At 38.3% G+C, this 18,707-nt stretch overlaps 1 protein-coding gene across 9 annotated transcripts in view; it reads right to left on the bottom strand.

Annotated features, from left to right (window-relative positions):
• Positions 1 to 18,707, bottom strand: part of KLHL32 (kelch like family member 32) — a 203,050-nt gene that overhangs the window by 105,198 nt on the left and 79,145 nt on the right. The window contains exon 1 of one of the 9 annotated variants that reach the window (XM_032274402.1): positions 14,541 to 16,652. The exons of the other annotated variants lie outside the window; for them this stretch is intronic. The gene's annotated coding sequence lies outside the window, so the exon portion shown is untranslated. Of the gene's footprint in view, positions 1 to 14,540; positions 16,653 to 18,707 lie in introns of those variants that run through there. 9 annotated transcript variants of the gene reach the window in all.

Here is an 18,707-nt window from a genome sequence, read left to right on the forward strand (position 1 = left end):
AATCCTAACAGAAAATTGTCTTTAGAGTTAAGTAGATTTTGTTTATGCATATGTAGATGATTACCTGAAATTCAAAAATTAAAAAACAGATCACAGTTAAAAAAAAAAAAAGAAAGAAAAAACCTTCACTTTGTAAAATGTTGAATTTGCTTCTAAACTTCTTGAAAAGAATCGCCAAGAAATTTCAGTTGTTTTCAGTGTCTGCTTTTTATTATATGGGCAGTTAAGTTGTTAATATTCCCCACACCAACCAAGTTCTGTTTTCAGATATTTCAAGTTGTAATTGCACCTGATGTGCTGACTGGCTGCTTGCCACCAATTCCGTATGCACAGCAGGACTGAAATGGCTCAAACTGCAGAAGAATAATCTGGGTTAATGAAATGGAAAAACTTCCTGAGAACAAAGGTTAATAAAACAAAATAGTCTGCCAAAAGAGTTTTAAAAATCTACTTTTCTAGGGTCTTTCAAAAGTAATCAGGGTAATACTGGCATAGAATAGGGATCCTCAATCAGAGGATCAGTAGAGTTGGGAGGAAAAGACAATTCCTTAAATAATGTGTACCTATATTTGCACATTTGTATAGAACACCATATTGGTAATTGTTTTATATCAATACAATTAAATGCATCTGTAATTGCCATATTACAGAGTATGAGTATAAAGGGAAAAACAGACTTAATTTTATCCTATTTACATACGTATTTTTTGGATCCTTGCAATGAACATGCATTACTCATGTATTTCAAACAACTCCCTTTTAAAATTTTTGCTTTATTCTTAATGTTCCAAACTATGCAGCAAGATACATCTGGTTATATAACCTACTGGTCATATGGGCAATTTATCTTGAAACTTTGGCTAATTTGATACCTTCTCTGAGTCTCAGGCCCCTTATCTGTAAAATGGGAGTAATACCAACTTCACAGGATTATCATAGGTTTAAATACAAATATGCTTAATATCAGGCATAATACATGGCATATAGTAGATGTTTAATAGTTAGAAACTGTTACTATAATCCAGGCTGACTAACCCACTGTCCCATATTTCCCTTTGATTCCACTTGAAACGAGAGCTGAGAAACAGCACCCTGCACTCAACTACTGATTAAATCTATTAATTTCAAATAATTTCCAAATGACAATCTCACTCTAAATCCCTATCTCTGGCTTCAGAACTTTACTTTTGCAACATACTCCTAGACCTCTACTTTATGGAATGACCCCATTATAAAAATTACCACCACCACTTCTATAAATACAGAACTTCTGCTTTGACATCACAATCACACTGCTGGAGAAATTTAATGTTGCCAGGCACTGTGGGTCATGTGTGTAATCCCACCACTTTGGGAGGCTGAGGCTGGAGGTTCACTTGAGGTCAGGAGTTTGAGGCCAGGCTAGGTAACATAGGAAGAGCCTATCTCTACAAACAGTAATTTAAAAAAAAATTAGCTGGGCATGGTGGTGTGCACCTGTAGTCCCAGCTACTCTAGATGGTGAGGCAGGAGTATTGCTTGAACCCAGGAGTTTGACCCTGCAGTGAGCTATGATCACACCACTACACTGCAGCTTAGGCAAGAAAGTGAGACCCTATCTCAAAATTTAAAAAAAAAAAAAGGCATTTAATGTTAAAAATTTAATGCTTATAATAATTTGTAAAAACTAGAATTGGCTAACCTAAAGATTAAAAAGGGGAACTATTATATTAAGGTCAATGTCTTGGGTATAATAAATTTAAAAGACATCTCAATTAGAAAGAGCCTCATTGGATATCACTTGGTGATAAGGAAGAACTTGGCCATTTGTCACGGTGAAACACCAGTTGCCTAGTCTATCTGAGCTAGTGAAACAATGTCCAGAGACCTGCTAGAAGGACAAAGTCTCCCTGGCAGCAAAAAGAGATGATGAGACCAACAGTAATATTTTTAATCATACATCATCTTAAAAAGGTAGACTGCAGGCTCCATGAAGGCAGGCGCCATATCTTCCTTCCTCACTGTGATGCCCCGAGATACTGGGAGTGCATACATGCAATAAATACAGCAAGTGAATGAAGCAACCAACATGATCTTCAAAACTCATCTGTAGATGGTGTCCTGACACCCTACAGTGTCATAAAAAGAATTAGTTCTATGTAACAGAGAATGTTCTGCATGTAACGTGTTTTAGATACCAAAATGTAAAATTGCAATTAAAGAGAAAGAGCATCTACTGTAAGCTAAACATTTGAGAAACACACAAGTGAGTTCAAAGCTAGACATTTAGGAAAAAAAGAACATATTTCAATGTTCTCTACCAAGTCACAACATTCTGCCAAAACATGAGATAAAGTTCTGCTTAGAAATATGAAAGCATTGCACAGACACATGCTTGGTTCACATGATTTTGTCTGTGAGAGAGCCTTGCCCAGAGTGAGATTTAGAGACATTACAGCTCACTTGTGGCTGTTAATGTCCTGCCACCAACACAAATCTTTCTAATTGAAAACCTAGTTTGTGAGTATATAATTCACCTTAAGTGCCTACCACAGAGGGAGGTGTGGACTTATGGTGTGTTATTCCCTCTTTATTTCGTGCAGAAATGATGCAAATTGAGTCCTAAAATCACAGCACATGAAGTAAGTTTTCTTGAAGTTTTCTGCATGTTAGTTGTCATGCAGACACAAGATTAGTTACAGCTACATTTTAGGTCGGTACCTTATGACACAAAACTGACAAAAAATTTACTATATCTTTATAGATAAGTAAAATAGCAGATGACAGACTTTTTAAAGCATCTGGTAAAATATGATCTTTTTACCTGGCAAACTACGTGCAGCTTTGGAGTTACACTGAACATAGGCAAAACCACTGTGACTCCCATTTTATCAAGAATACAAATAATCTTACACGTGAAATAACTGAATTGTTTGGAGGTACATTCAACCCTTACATTTTATGAGCATGAAAAAGAGTTAAATGAAAGTAAACAGGCATGGTTAAGGAAGTCATTGAAAAGAGCAACTTTCAATGATTATAGCAGATCCATTACATCTTACATTTCTGTATGCCCACTGTTACATAATTAGTGATGTTTACACGGCCATGAGGCATTACAGAGATTTGAACTAACTTCTGAATCAACAAAGATTGCATTTTACTCAATTTAGTGTTAATGGTTATTAGCCTTTATTACATTTTGGTTATACCTCACATAGAGAATGGGTAGTAAATCTCAGTTAATGAGACCATTCAATTAACTGCAATAGTCCATTCCCTTCCATTATGGAGAGGAGGGTCCCTAGCTCAGTTAAATTGGACTATTTACCACCTTATCTTGCAAATGAAAAAACAACCCAATGCATCTGGGTTGCTAAATGGACTGAAAGAGTGAGGATGTTTGGTTGGTGGTTTTCTTTCCTCTTTATAATTGTTTTAACTTTCCCTCCCATAGTATAATAATACTCTCACAGAATAAAATATCACAAGACAAACTAAAACAGTAAAATTATATTACTGTAAATATAATTAGGCATCAAAATTAATATCTCTAAAGTATCAATTTTCCCTCACCTTAACCACATAAAGATCCATCCTATATGGTAAAAATTGTGTTACATATTGTCTTTTTCTAAAATCTTCAAATATGTAGCTTGTTTATTTAAAGGATCTAGCTGTGTTTCACAGCTTTGCTCTTGGCACAGTTGCTTCCTAAATTAACTATACAGTGATAATGAGCCCTTCAAAACAAGCATCATTATGGTTTATCCTGTCTGTTTAGAATTATCCTCTTTCTGAATATGGCCATGTTTCAATATGGCCTGGGTCTTCTGGAAGAGAAAAGGATGGAATGAGACAAATTAAGTTGTTACTTTATTAGCCAAAGTCATGGTAATTGTGAAGGCCAGAAACTGCTGCTCACCATGAATTAGGTAACTCACAAAAGGTATTCGTCCTTGCCAGTCTTTCCATCTTCTGGAAAGTGGCAACCACACATTTGACTTCAGCTTTGGTTTGCCCTCTTAGATCCCTATGCTGCTCCTTAGTCCTCTGGTGGTTCTGTTACCTTCTAGTTGTATCCCCTGAACATGGGATCACAATACTTTCCTACCCACCATACAGAGAAGTGCATTGTTTCATCTGTCACAAATTTGCCTCTTTCAGATGTTTAGGGATGGCACTTTTACTCTTCTTTATTGAATAAACTTGCTAAACCATTATTGAATGAATCAAAGGAATTGAAGAAGCTGTTTGATCTTTCTCACACGGCAGCCAATGGCACAATCCTGCTTTTCACAAACTTCTAAGGACACCCTGACTGAGACATAACCTAGATTTCCGGCATGTTGACAGCTGTCCTAAGACAAAATTTGGGGCTTGCACGAAGGAATGAGTGACCAGTTGTGATTAGAGTCTGTGTGGATCAGGGAAAGTATGTATGAAAAAAGGAAATGTTTTTAAAGAACAGTGATATCAGATAAGGTTGAAAGCCTGGAGAAAGAAAGAGGTGAAGCCACTGAGGAGGCAGAGCGTGGGATTCTTTCTGAGGAAAATATGATAGGAATTCAGGGAGAATTCTCTAAGACCAGAAGAGACTCCATGTGGTTTTCAAAGCTGTGCTGGAAGTGTGTAAGAAGCAAGGCTAAACTTCTCTAGCTTCCCTTCTGCAAATGGAATTTTGGAATTTTAATACTTTAGAGATCACTGGCCCCTCCCTACTTAAGGTGTGGTCCCTGGACTAGCAGCATTGGTATTGCCAAGGAACTTGTAAGAAATGTAGAATCTCGGATCCCACCTTACACTTACTGGATGGGAGAGCTGAGTTTTAATGAGAGCCCCAGGTAATGCACATAAATGTTTGAGAAGCACAGCTGGGGTAGTCAGTCCTCCCCTTGCAACACTCCTTGCATACTTGAATACCTGAGGTAATGAGACACCTAATATTTTCATGACAGCGTGTCCCTCACTGGAGAATTATTAGTAAAACCTTCAAAATATTGACTCTTAATCACCCTCCTTATAACTTTCTCCCCGTGGTTGTAGGAGAAGGTCATTAAGTTCACTCTCTTTTCTGCTTAATAGCCTTTCAAATATATATAGTAACAGTTCTGGAGTCTCCTACTGGAAATAGTATCTAATCCGAATTCTCTGAGTCATAAAATGTTAGTGCTTGAAGCCAATGCTGGAAGTTTGGAAGGCTGGGTAGAAGGCCTGAGTCCAAATCCCAGGATAGGAGCACTGATCCCCAGATTTGGAGGGGTGGGAGTGATTACTGTACAGAAAATAAAAGTTACTTAAAAACAAAGACAGTGGATTCCAGGACTTGGTCTTTAAAAGAGTAAATCATCCCAAGCTCTTGAATGGTGGCAGTGGTAAAAACTTTCAGGCAAATCTTCCACACAGTCTCCCTTTCCCCCAATTATTTTGGTTGATTTTCTTTGGTCTATTTCCTTCTTATCCATTTTCCTTAAGAGGAATTTCATGTGGCCACCTCAAAGCTGCTTTGGACACAAATCACTCAGAATATTCCTATAGAATTCAAAAAGTAGAAGTTTTTAACAAGTTTCAATTTGTCATAAAGAATAACAAGGAAGTTTCTTACCTGCCCAATCTGATATTGGTAATGGCGTCCTGGAGCCCTGTTGAGGGCTGTGAGGCCACATCCAGCTCAAGTGAGAGTGGTCAAGATCTAGTCACAATGTGTGTCATGGGTATAAATAGGGAACAGGAGTAGATAAGCATTAAAACACACAGTTTCTATCCTAGAATTCACAATGTCATCCATAAGATCTGTTATCCCTTTTCTTCTTCTTCTCTTTTTTTTTTTTGAGATGGAGTCTCCCTTGATTACCCAGGCTGGAGTACAGAGGTGTGATCTTGACTCACTGCAACCTCCGCCTTCTGGGTTTAAGTGATTCTGCCTCAGCGTCCCGAGTAGCTGAGACTGCAGGTATGTGCCACTATGTCCGCCTAGCTTTTGTGTTTTTAGTAGAGATGGGGTTTCACCATATTGAACAGGCTGGTCTCAAACTCCTGACCTTGTGATCCACCTGCCTCAGCTCCCCAAAGTGCTGGGATTAAAAGAGTGAGCCACTGCACCCTACCCTGTTATGCCTTTTCTATAGAGAACTTTTTGGAAGAATGTCCAAGATAATAGTGTGGAATTTCCTCAGTTATCACTTATTATCTTAGTCTCCCAAAACTCAATGGAAACTAATTATCACTCTTAAAATTTTAACCCCAAATTTCAACAGTTCCTCTCTTATTTTTAATGTCCTCTCTTAATACCTTTTTCTTCAACATATAACATAAAGGAAGGTGTATATGACCACAAATATAGGTGCCCAGTCCAGGTGTGAATACTCTTTGATCTTGCATTTTATTCAGTACTTTTGTTTGACAGCGGTGAGTCAGACAGCACACACTGGAGCCCATCTCCATTATTAGGCATGCACACAGATCAGGGCAAGAGCCCAGCTAACAGACTGTTTCATTGAACTCCATTAGTTGCTAAGCAACCATTTCCCTGGCACCTTACTAATCTAAGAACAGGTCAGCTCAATGAATATGAAGTGTTCCGGCCTTTCCAAATGTTCAAGCTCATTTTTTTTTTTTTTGAGACAGGGTCTTGCTCTGTCACCCAGGCTAGAGTACAGTGACATGATCATAGTTCACTGCAACCTCAAACTCCTGGACTTAAGCAATCCTCCCATCAAGCTCACCTTTTCTGCAAGCACATTTGATGCTTTGTCCATGTAGGCTAATGCAAAGTCTGTATATCTTATAAAATGGGGAAACAAAAGAGTTTAGGAATCATCCACAAGACTTCAAACACATGTTTATAAATGATTAGATGAAGGACTTCTTTTAATCATATGAACATTTATATATATAATGTATTTATTTCTCAAAATTTATATAAACTTATTTCATATATTACCCATCTTGATCTTCATTTTCTTTTGGGTGAAATGAGCTTTGCACAATTATTAAAAGAAAGATAAATAGATTTTTCTTCTAGGGCCTCCCTATAGCTGTGGTGTGATAAAGAGAATGACAATAGCAACTCATGTTTACCCAGCCTTTACCATGTGGCAGGCCCTGTGTCAGAGTCCTACTTGAATTAAAGTTTTATTTTCACAACTGTATGAAGTCAGATACTACTATTATTTCATTTTAAACATGAGGAAACTGAGACCCAGTTAAATTAAGCAAATGGTTCAAGGTGATAAAGCTGGTAAGAGGGAGAGTCAGGACTTGAGCCTATACCCTTCACCTCCATTCTTCAGTGCCTACTCATGTGCCTCCCTCTCAAGTTGAGAGTCTATTGGATGAACTGGGAAACTAGTAATCCCTTCAATGCAAAGAAAGACAAACAGACATCAGACTATGTTTAGACTCACAGACTTATCCTCCACTTCTTCCAACCACAGTTGACCTCAGAAGTATGAATATTTATTGCCTACCTAAGAAATGCCTTACTATCTATTACTGGAATCTCACATGAAGTTAACTAATTCCCATAATTGTAGCAGGATCAGAAAGCATCTAATACATGTATTGTGATTATAAGATGATATAAATGATTTGATATGAAAATCTCTCATCACTTTTGAGTCACAGCTCTCTGAGTGAGGCGCATACTGATAATTCAATCTTTCAGGAATTCAGGCATGCAGGCCCAGAATCCAATCAACATCAGATGGGCTAATTAAAAGCAACTGATTCAACGAGCAGCTGGATCATCCCACACTATGGACAATTCATTCCAAATCAGTTTTTTTAAAAAGACAATAAAGAGAATTATGGCATTTCTATAGATTCCAATAATTCTTTATACCAATTCATAAGGTTCTCATGATCAGATGTCTTCCCCTCTTTTATGAAACAACTGCCTTCACTCAATACTAAATTTTAAGACTTTAGAAATTCCATCAGCTTTATTATCCTTTAAACATGTGTTCTTCTTTTGGATGAAGCTGAGGTTGACTATATACCTGAGATCAAATAAGCACAAATGCAAATTTTATTTTAAATAAAATAGCATAAAAGTTATCATCTTAAAAGCATAGAAAAGATATGGCAGAAAAATAAAATAATCTTTCAATACATATTTGAAATGAATACACATAAAGGGATTTATTAGCACAGCGACTGTCACAGTGTAAATGATAAAAAAATGTGAGCTATTATTACTTCAAAACTATTTTTTAGCTTCATAATACTTATATTTAGTAGATGTGCAGTTTAAATAAAATGCAGACCGGAGTTCACCATTATCCACCCATTCACTATAATGAACACAGTGAACTAACTATAAACACAATAATGAAAAATAAATGAATGACTCTGAAATGTTAATGATTTCTCTGGCATTGATTCAAAAGAAATGTATTGATAGCTCCTTAGATGGCTCTCAGCTTTCTATTTAAAAAAGTAACATTTGACCAATATCACTTTTACCTGATACCTCACCTTGAATCAACAAAAGGAAATCCATTTTTAACAAAATGTGCTCAGTTTCAAGAGGAAATTATTAATTTGAAAAAAAAAAAAATGCGCGCACACACACACACACACACACACACTTCATGTTCACAAGGTCCTGTCCCACAGGTCATCAAAATCAGCCTTGTCCCACCACCATGTACAGCCTCTATAACAGTAGCTATGTGGTTGCTCATTGGCAGCCAGGCAATTAATGCTTATTGAGTGTCCAGCAGGTGTGAGGCTCTGTAACAGGCTATCTATAAAATGCCAGGTTGACTGCTTAATTTGGCTTTGCAGAATGTCAAGGCCATTATTAATGGTGTTACTTTTTCTGACTAAATGTAAAAGCTATTTCTTGAGTCCTCTTCTTAGTAGATGTTAACTAAATGATTAATCACCAGATACAAAGTGCACAGTGCCAACTGCTACTAATAGACAATAGTATAATATGATTTAGTTGAGAAACTGAGCACATTTTCATCTCTGGATGATTTTGTCAATTTCTACAGCTCCTTGGACTGTATTTTTTCATATATGTTTCAAAAGTCACAATTGCTTTAAGACAAGAAGAGCCTATTGCAGCTTTTCAGGACTCTCTTCTGAACCAGATTATAGTATCTCCAGAGAGTTACAAGTTGAAGGGAAGAGAGACCACAGTTACCACATTAGTTTCCCAATTAGTTAGCCAAGGAGTTTGCCTGGCTCCTAGTTCTCTAGTGGCCTAGGTGACAGTATGCATGCAGAGCTAGGCCAGCTGCATCTGAGAAAACAGTGAAAAGCCTGTTAGGTCATAAATCTTTGGGACTCACACTTAAATCTCTGTTTTAGCAGTATGTGTCCACTAAGAATCCAATAAATTTTACGTTGAGGAATGGGTACAATCCTTATTGTCCCGGACAAAGTCTTAATTCAATCCAGCATTAACTCAAAAGCCCAAGACCACAGTTTCATCTAAGACAAGGCAAGTCCCTTCTGCCTATAAGCCTGTAAAATTAAAAGCAAGTTAGTTACTTCCTAGATACAATGGAGGTATAAGCATTGGGTAAATACACTCATTCCAAATGGGAGAAATTGGCCAAAACAAGGGGGCTACAATCCCATACAAGTTTGAAATCAAATAGGGAAGTCATTAAGCCTTCAGGTTCCAAAATTATCTCCTTTGACTCTATGTCTCACATCCAGGGCACACTGATGCAAGAGGTGAGCTGCTACAGCCTTGGGCAGCCAACCCTGTGGCTTTGTAGGGCACAGTCCCCTCCTACTTTCACAGGCTGGTGTTGAATATCTGCAGCTTTCCTAGTCACATGGTGCAAACTGTTGGTGGAGCTACCATTCTGGGTTGTGGAGGACAGTTAGCCCTCTTCTCACAGCTCCACTAGACAGTGCCCCCATGGGGATTCTGTGTGGTGGCTCTAACCCCACATTTTCCTTCTGCACTGCCCTAGCAGAGGTTCTCCATGAAGGCTCCACTCCTGTGGCAAATTTCTACCTGACATGCAGGTGTTTCCATACATCCTTTAAATTTAGGCAGAGGTTCCCAAACCTCAATTCTTGACTTCTGTGCACCTGCAGGCCCAACACCACATAGAAGCCTCCAAAGCTTGGGGCTTGTGCCCTTTGAAGCAATGATCTGAGCTGTACTTTTGCCCCTTTTAGCCATGGCTGAGATGCAGGTCACTAAGTCCAGAGTCTGCACATAGTGATGGGGACTAACCCACAAAATCATTTTTTCCTCCTAGGCCTCCGGGCCTCTGATGGAAGGGGCGGCCACCAAGATCTCTGACATACCCTAGGGACATTTTCCCCATGGTCTTGGCATTAACATTCTGCTCCTTGCTACTTATGCAAATTTATGCAACCAGGCTGAATGCCTCCCTAGAAAATGTGTTTTTCTTTTCTATCCCATTGTCAGGCTGCAAATTTTCCAAACTTTTATGCTCTGCTTCCCTTTTAAACAGGAACTCCAATTTTAGATCATCTCTCTTACATTCAGAGTTCTGCATGTCTCTAGTGCAGTGGCAAAATGCCGGCAGTCTCTTTGCTAAAGCATAGCAATAGTGACCTTTGAAGTTCCTCATTTCCATCTGAGACCACCTCAGCCTGAACTTCATTGTCCTTATCACTATCAGCATTTTGGTAAACTCCATTCAATAAGTCTCTAGGAAGCTCCAAACTTTCCCACATCTTCCTGTCTTCCTCTGAGCTCTCCAAATTGTTCCAACCTCTACCTGTTACCTAAAGTTGCTTCCACATTTTCAAGTATCTTTATAGTAGTACCCTACTCTCTGCTGTACAAATTTCTTGTATTAGTTCATTCTCACACTGCAATAAAGAAATACCCAAGACTGGGTGATTTACAAAGGAATGAGGTTTAATTGACTTACAGTTTCACATGGCCAGGGAGGCCTCAGGAAACCTACAATCATGGCAGAAGGCAAAGGGCAAGCAGGAGAAAGAAAAAGGGAGTGACGGGGAAAAGGCCCCTTATAAAATCATCAGATCTCCTTGGAACTCACTATCATGAGAACACCATGGGGAAAACCGCCCCCATGATCCAATCACCTCCCACCAGGCTCCTCCCTCAACACATGGGGATTACGGGGATTAAAATCCGAGAAGAGATCTGGGTGGTGACACAGAGCCTAATCATATCACAACCTTTGCTCTCATACTGAGCTATTCAGCAGAGTAGGAGGCAGGTAAGAATGGGGTTGGGAATTTGACCTTTGGAGTCCAACAGACAAGGATTTGAGCCTTGGCTGTATCCCTTATGAGTTATATGACCTTGACCAGGTTACTTTACTTTCCTAAGCCTCAGTTTTCATTAACACAAAATGAAGATACTGCCTCAGAGAACTGTTGCATGGACAATGACAAAATGTAGATTATCTGGACAAGAGTAGACAATCAGAATTTGTCAAATGGGTCAATGAATTCTTTTTCTCTAAACTTCAGTAGTAGTGCCCATGAAGTCATATTTAAATTCTGTGTGCTATTTCACTATTGTAGTATTCTTGAAACATTTTTACATTGTGCAAACACCATTATGATACTTTTGAGTAGTAGCCCTAATATTTATATATTTATAAATTATATAGACACACTATATACCAATCTGTCACATACATTATAAAACAAACCCAAAGCAGAAATATAAAGTTGGTATAGTAATTTACAGATAGTAAAAAAGAAACACAGAGAGAAAATTTTCTCTCCCTTCACCCTCAGGAGTACACAAACCCCTACTTGAGAGACCACTATACTTATGTTAATTTTTCAGTTTAAACTTTATGGCAACAAATTTATAAAATGATCATTTATCCCTTTTGACAAATATTGTTTGTGGCAACAGGGGAAACAACCCAATTTAATAAGCCATGGCAAGTTGTAAAGTTGGCTTGATTCCCATAATATGCTGTTTTCTTTCTTTGCCTCAGTGGGTGATAATCATTTCAGGACTAGGAAAACTGAAAAACTAATGTAAATTCTGATTGGAGGTATTTGTGGAACATATCAAAAGATTGAATAACTTTTTATGCTTTTTTTTTTTGTCTTTTTGTTTTTTTCCTTTTTGTGGAGAACGGGGTCTCGCTATATTGCCCAGGCAGGTCTCGAACTCCTGGGCTTAAGCTATCCTCCCGCCTCTGCCTCCCTAAGAGCTGGGATTACAGGCGTGAGCCACAGCGCCCGGCTGAATAACTTTTTAATAAACACTTAGGCTGTTTACTAAATGTTATTTTACCCTTTCATGGAATCAAAATGCCTTAACTGGGTATTTCATTATTAGACTTGACATGTGTCCATGTGTGTATGTGTGTGTCTGCGTATGTTTGCGTTGGAGAGATGAGGGTAACTTCAGGGACTTTCTTAGCAATAACAAAAACACTACCCAGCATCGGGTAACTCTTTTTATTTTTTTTATTTTTTTCTTTAAAAGAATAAAGAATATTCTTTTCTGTAACTCTTTTAATTCTTTTCTAAGCACTGCCACTTATATTATCTCAGGTGATTTTTAAAATGTAATAACAAAACAGGTACTGTTCTTTCCATTTTATAACAAAGAAACCAAGGCACAAAAACTGAAGTGAGTTTCCTCATATAATGTGGCAAGTTAACAATAGAGAGAATATTCTAATAAAAAGTTATTTAACACTAGCTCATTGTACTTTTCTGATACCAAACTGCTGAAATATACTGGATATTAAAATCTGCATCTTCTATGATGTGCAACTTTGCAAATATTTTTCTCATAAAGTACAAGGAACGTTATTTCTCACAAGAAAATGTACAGTTTATTTTAAGAGCATTTACTATATTTCAGTTATGTAAAGTCTAGGGGGGGTAAACTATCCTTTTCTCACAAAATTACATGTTATGACATTTCTGCCATTTAAGGTTACAAAACTCACTGACCAAACACCATTTAGAGGCACAGCGATATCTATTATTAACAAGAAAAGATGACATTTTAAAAAAGGGCTCTTTTGGACTTAGAGTGCTGAGGAAGGAACAGTAAAAGATATAATTCCTATTATTTTCAGGAACCATCTCTTGCAGGATTCAAAGAACATGTCTCCTATTCTTAAAAAAACAGCAGTTTTATAACCATAACAATAACAATAATAATAAAGTTTTCTACATTAAACATGTCAAATCCTCTGACTCTTTTCTGATATTCTGCTTTGAAATAAAGGAACCCAATTACTTCTTATATGACAGCCCCTATATATAGTTTAATTGCTCTTCAAATCTGAGACCTGATTGAATTTCATTTCTCAACATTTTCTGGTAGCGCCTATGAGGTCAGGATTACAGAAATGATAGTAAGCAAAGCTACATCTGAAAATTCACAAAAATTATCAAGGAAAAATTCACTGCAGCTAGCAGTTGTTAAGATGCCTGTATTAGTTTCCTTCCCGCTGTGATAATACCACAAACTTCATGGTTTAAAACAACACAAATCTATTTAATAGTTCTGGAAGTCGAAAGTCCAAATGGGTCTCACTGGGCTGACATCAAGGTATCATAAGGGCTGTATTCCTTCTGGTGGCTTTAGGGATAATTATTTCCTTGTCTTTTCCAGCTTATGGAAGTCACTCATTTCATGGTCTCCTTCTTGAAAGCCAACAATCACAACACTCCAACCTCGGCTTCTGTCCTCACTTCTCCTCCTCTTCCTCTGCTGACTCTTCCCTCCTCAGGACTTTGTGATTACATTGGGGCCAGCCATATAATCTAGGATAGTATTGCCACCTCAAGGTCCATCACTTAATTATTACAGGCTCCAGAAATTAGGACATGGACATCTTTGGGCAGGGGATCTATGACTTTTCCTACTATAACGCTAAATAGTTAATGGCAAACATGAACAGAGAGTACTCTGAGTCCCATACAGTTTGGTATAATGGAAAATGTAGGGGGTTTGGAGGCATGTGTGCCTAGTCTGGGGTTTAGACTCCAGCATCAGCAGTTATGTGACTGATTACAAATTATTCAGTGTTTAGCAAGCTTAATTTCATCAACTGTAAAGTTGTTGTAATATCTACATTTAAGGTTTATTGGGAGGATTAAACAAAGTAACAAATGTGAATACAACTAGGACTGAGGTTAGCAAAGAAAGAAAGAAAGATTTGTAATAAATGACAATTTAACTTCCTTTCCATGTTTAGGATTTGCAGCTTGAATAACAATCACTATTTCCTTAGTAAGAAATGTATTCATTTTCTGGCCTATCCTTGCACCATCAATATCATTTTCTACTAAGACATTTTAAATAATTTTATTTCAGCATGTACATAAGTAGGAGATAAGTTTGCAATGACTTGGATGCTTAATTTTAATTCACAATAAATGATCACTCTGAATATGTATCTATTTTGTGCACTACAGTGAATTGGGGTTTTAGATGAGTTTATACAGGTTTTAAAGGTGGTGGCAAGGAAATTCAACATTTTTATAATTGAATAGTTTTCTTTGCCCTTTTAAAGTGACTTTTCTCATTCATCATGTAAAAAGGCACAAATTTCCTTTTATTATAGCTTTGAGATTCACTCCCACTATACAAATACCTGTGATTAGTAATTAATAATTGTCATCACTATTAGAAAGCTTGTCTCGTTCCAACCATTAGGGCACAATTCACCGACTTCTCTAGATAATTTATCACAAAGCTTCTTAAAAGTGACTTTTGCCTAAAATATGAAGATATGGTTCCTATTATTTTCAGCAACCATCTCTCTCAGGATTCAAAGAAGAACATGCCTCCTATTCTTAAAAATCAGCAATTTTATTAAATGACCTCAAGTGCTAACCTAGCAGAATTTAATATGAACTTGGCTAGATAAGAGATAAATGACCTAGCAATGATATCCTGGCATATATGATAACTCCCGCATGTCCAAACGCTGCCCCTCCTCCCAACTACCACTCATGACACAATAATCGTCCATTGTGAAGCTCTCATTTACCATCTAGAAATAGAACCTTCTTCTGAGTAGGTTGTTAGGTATAGCAGGTGTAAGTGTTAAAGTTCAGAAAATTCTTCCACACGTCCACTGATATTTGCTTTCCCCTGCTGGACAATCTCCAGTAAAGAATAGTAAACTTGGTACTACAAATTTCTAATTTACTGTCCAAAATACTTAGTGAAACTAATGACTGTTTTACTACTTGGGAAAAAAAAAGCCTAATAAGATATATAAAGGAATGTGGCTTTTATTATTCTAAGTACTTTTGTTAGATTCAAAAGTTCTCACTATTTTTTTCCCTAGGTATCAAAATTTGAGGTCATTTGATAATATTTGTTTTTCAACATTAGGAGCAAAATACAGCACACAGCAGAATCTTAGCAAGTATTTTTTTAGGAAAACCCTTTTATAGTTCTTCACTCATACACACACAAAATTGAGGAAAGATGAGGGATAGATTATTCAATATCTAAAATAACAAGATGGTATATAATCAGAAATAGTTAAGGGGAACAATGCACTATATAGGATTCAATTTATGAACTTTTCTAAGGATTTAAATGGTGTTGATAAATGTTTAAAAAAAATATTTGCTACACCTATTACCTGCAAAGTCCAGGGCTGATTATTCAGCTACGATGAGGGGGACAAAGAAGAAACAGACATATGAACAAGTCCTGACTCTTCTAATACATCAGCCCTGCTCCACCAGCCCTACCAGAGCAAAGCACCATTGGTGCTGTAACTGCTGTTTTATCTCTCTACTCATTCTGCTGATGTTTCCATTGCTTCTATCACCTTCCACTGATTGATAATCTGCAGTGAACCAGGAGCATGGCATACGGTGTCCTATTAATATTTTTCTGTATGCTCACTTTTTTTTTTTTTGTCAAATCAGTGACTGATCCTTTTATTTACCCTAAGTCTAGGGAAAAACCCAGAAGCTTGTTTAAGCCTTTTCAGCTTGTTTATTCTGCCTTCTTCTGTGTAAGGCTAAACAGAAGTCTTCAGAGTCCTCCAGGCTGCAGGCTGGAGACACAGGAGCCTCTGTGTGGGGCCCTCTCACTGACAATGCCCCTCAGTCTCCAGAGCTGGTATCAAAGCTCTTTCAAGGAGAATGCAAATTATCTCCCTTCTTAACCTTAATTGTAGTGTCTCAAAAATGTATAATCTCCACATACATTTTTAAGATGCTATAATTAAGGTCAAGAAGTCCCCTACATGTTTTTAAAACTGCTCTTAAATATTAAACAGACTGATGCTTTGGTAGGTATGAGCATGAAATACAGGCAGTCTTCCCTTCTACTGTCCATCAAGAGCCCATTTAACTTCCATCAAATAGCAAATTCAAAGCAGTAAGCAAATCATGTTCAAAACAGTAAACTAGCATATGCAACAATAACCACCACAATAACAACAGCAAAGCACATACAAATCCTCCCTTTCACAATATGCAATGCAAAGGAACATCTCACATTCATTTTTTCCAATCCCATACACAACTTTCCAAATATTTCAAATTCCATTTATACAAGTGCTCAGTTGCAAATTCAAACAGAAGCAACAACATGGCCAGTAAATCCTAAAGTGTCAATAGTGAAGAGAGTTTTAGGGGCCCAGAAAGCCAATGTGTTCAAAATATTAAACATTGACATTTGAAAAGCAAAGCCTTGGGAAAAATTATTTCAAAATTAAAGAAACATTTCAATTTAAAATATAGATTAAATTGGTAAAAATTGTCTTCACTGAATAGCCTTAAAAATACTGTTTCTTAACAGAATTTCAGTTTATGAGCCAAAACTCTATTCCATTGAGCTTGAAAACTAGACACCAACACCAATACCAGTAAACCATCAATTTAACAACTAGTATGTTTCAGACCCTTGGTTTGCAACTGAAATTTATCTTCTTTAATTTCTGCATTAGCCCCGTGAAGTGACAATTCACCTGCTTTTACAATTGGAGAAGAAAATAAAACTTAGTGATATAAAGCCTCTTGCCCAAGGACATACACAGCCAGAAAGTATGTAAACAGAGATGTTATAAATCAGATTGGTCTCAGTCTAAAACTATACTGCCCTTCTAATTAATTATCTTATAAAAAAAAGTGGCTGGAGAGCCAAAATGGCTGGCTAAACAGAGCCAGGAGGAATATCTCCCATTGAGAGACAGGGATAGAGGGAAGACTGAAACACTCTGAGCAGATCTTTGGAGGGAAAGCAAGGAGTAGATGGAAGGAAGACACAGATGCTGGGCTGAAGGGGAAGGATGCTAGGAACCCTGCACAAGGCTGCTGAGCAAGTGGCCTCATTCCTGGGCCCCAGCATCTCCTGGGGAAGGAGTGAGTTGAACAGGTGAGGTATGGCCTGTTCTCACCATGGACCTCCAGAATCCTAGCAGCAGGAAACCCCATGACTTCCACAGACACTTAGCCTGGCAGAGAGAGCTTCCTGGAGAGGTGGCAGAAGCAGGACTCTAACCTGTGCACAGCCCAGACGGTTTGGCATGGAAGTGGCTCAGTGGAGCACAGCCAGGGACACCCATGCTTCTTTAGGAGACATTAGCCTAGGGGTGACTGTCAGACCTGGACACAGCAGGGTGGTCTTCCCTGTGAGATGGGGCTAGTCTGATCTGAGCACTACCCTGTCTTCTGGCTTCTCCTAGGGCTCCAGCCTGGTTGCACCCACTTGTAGTGCAGCCTCAGATGCCCAAACAGAGTACTTCCTGGAAAACTTTATCATAGCTCCTTTGCTGGCAGACTGCATCTGACTGTGAGACAGTTCCAGTGCACTGGTCCCAGTTGAAGCACACAAGGCTGCCACACCTTCCTCCACTGGAATCTCCCCCTGCTGGTGCTAACACACCCTGACACCAAACCTCATGCCACCACCACCAGCACCAATGCCAGGCAACCTGATCCCCCAGTGCCCTGACCCTGACATGCCACCACCACCGCAACCACCTGCATAAGCAGGTGCAGGAATGCCGCTGCCCTGCTTCCACCACTGCTGCCCCACTTCCATGGTCCCACACCCCAGGCAATTCTCATACATACTGTATATTGCTGCAGTTGCTGTCATGTGCAAGCAAGCACAAATTCCACTGCCAACACCTTGATGAAGTGATTTAGTGGGCACCCTACATCAGAGTGTTGTGGCCGGCAGATTGTGAACACTTTGGCCTCTCCAGTGCAGCAGGTTCCTAACGTTTAGGGGCCAGAGAACCACACTAGGGGCCCACTGCCAGCCCCATAGAGTTAGAGCACATAGCCCAGGAGTGCTAAGCTGAGTCTTGGCTTCATAAAATCTTCCAGAAATGAGGCAAGTTGACTGAACCTACCTTATAGCACAATCAAATTCCAAGGGTATCAAAGATGAAAAAGCAAAAAACCTCATCCAAGGGACAGCAACTTGAAAGACCAAAGAAACATCAGCCCACACAGATGAGAAAGAACCAGCGCAAGAACTGTGGCAATCAGAAAGCCAGAGGGTCTTCCTACCTTCAACCATCCACACTAGTTCATCAGCAATGGTTCTTAACCAGGCTTAAATGACTCAAATGACACACATAAAATTCAAAATATGGATAGGAACAAAAATCATCCATATGCAAGAGAAAATCAAAACCCAATCCAAGAGAGCTAAGAAATACAATATAATGATACAGGAGCAAAAAGATGAAATGGCCACTTTAAGAAATGATCTGATAGAGCTGAAAAACTCACTTCAAGGATTACATAATACAATCTTAAGTACTAATGGCAGAATT

The sequence above is a fragment of the Sapajus apella genome, unplaced genomic scaffold (assembly GCF_009761245.1).
Source record: "Sapajus apella isolate SASKATOON/1434 unplaced genomic scaffold, GSC_monkey_1.0 scaffold6, whole genome shotgun sequence".
Taxonomy (NCBI): domain Eukaryota; kingdom Metazoa; phylum Chordata; class Mammalia; order Primates; family Cebidae; genus Sapajus; species Sapajus apella.